Consider the following 1,604-nt stretch of genomic DNA (forward strand, 5'->3'; position numbering starts at 1 on the left):
TTTTGTGTTTTTTTTTTAGGTTAATTTTATATAGTGTTTATTTTGAAGTAAATAAAATTAGATTGCATTGGTTAGATTGCATTTACCTTATTAAAATAATTAAAACTTACCTTAGAGTTCAATTTGAAAATTTTCTCAAGCACACAAAGGAGTACCACCCTTACATTCATCTACCCATTTATAATCAATAAAATTAACTCTTTATATTCCTCTACCGAATTATATATTATCATGTCAAGAAATTGTTAGATATCAAAACTTATGTTTACTTTTGCTAAACAAATAAGCAAAAAGCAGAAGTCTATAAAAAGACATAACTCTATACAAAAGATTGAATCTGGAACACACAATTGAGATTTTCTAACTTAAAGTATCACCGTGAGACAAGATAAATTGAATAGGCACTATATTAGCTGGAATTAATGGTTAGGACATAGAACAAGATGATAATGCGTTACCTGCAGTTGCTGCTTTTTGTGTACAATACAAAACTGATTTCAGACCAAACATGAGTAATGACGTGAAGGCTCTGCAACCATTGTTGGATGGTCGAACCAGACCTGCCAAAGATCAAGACTTTAAGTGTTAAAAAATTCACAATATATTTTATACTTGACTGATGGTTATTATACTAAAACAATTGATTTGGGTAATGAAACTTAATCGAATACCAAACCGATCCAGGGTATACAAGAAGAATTTTTACCTTGTGGGCTTTTGCTAAACCTTTGGGAAGAAGGTCAAGAATTATGGCATTCCATATTCGTTGTCCTCTGAAATAAAGCAGTGACGTCTGTCATTCATTTAATCGGTTAAAATCAGTAAGAAAAAAAAAATCATAAACCAGAACATTTCCTGTTATTAAAATCGGTTAAAGAAAGCAAATTGGTTAAAAGCGGTTTTACCCGTTGCCATGTTGTGAATTTCCCGCGAATGAAGCTCCGTCCAATACCTCAGCCTCACTTTGTTCCAATTGTAAAAGTCTGAATAAATAACTTTTTCTTTGAAGTCCAAAGTCCAACCAATGTGGTGTATGACGTATTGTGTGTGAACGATGTTCTAATAAAGCCAAAGCAGGTTTTTGACTCAAGACAGACCAAAACTGGACTTCACATGTCAAGATGTGCAATGACAGTTAAACCTTTCCTTGAATTAGATACCTAACTCGAGGAAGGTAGGATCGATGTGTAAGTTTTTGCTCTCAATATTAATGTGTTACCATAAGAATTAAGACACATTAATAGCAAAAGGAAGAACAAACCTTGTTGTCTTGATTGCAGTCAAGCTTAAGGAAAACCATATCCTGGTACTTCTCAGATAGCTCTTTGTATTTGGGAGCAATCACTTTGCAAGGACCACACCTGCAGAGTAAAATCGAAACAAGACTTACACTGAGTAAAACAACAGTTTCTTGAGAATAAGAATCCATGAACATCACATAAGCAGTGCAAGCTTGCTCACCCGACCTAGCCAAAACCAATCATTACTCACTATATTAAACTGAAGATTTTTACCAATCCATAGAACAGAAGAAGTGAAGCGCTCTCGGTCTCCAACTTGAACAGGTACACACATATATATCTCTACCCAAATCATTATAATTT

The 1,604-nt window shown here is 33.8% G+C and overlaps 1 long non-coding RNA gene across 1 annotated transcript; it reads right to left on the minus strand.

Moving 5' to 3' along the window:
• Nucleotides 227–1,586, minus strand: LOC104721427. The gene is made up of 5 exons (XR_757022.2): nucleotides 1,462–1,586; nucleotides 1,262–1,361; nucleotides 906–1,160; nucleotides 707–793; nucleotides 227–560 (listed from the first exon to the last, which is right to left on the minus strand). It is a non-coding gene; the product is annotated as an uncharacterized LOC104721427 (long non-coding RNA).

The sequence above is a fragment of the Camelina sativa genome, chromosome 11 (genome assembly GCF_000633955.1).
Source record: "Camelina sativa cultivar DH55 chromosome 11, Cs, whole genome shotgun sequence".
NCBI classification, from domain to species: Eukaryota; Viridiplantae; Streptophyta; class Magnoliopsida; order Brassicales; family Brassicaceae; genus Camelina; species Camelina sativa.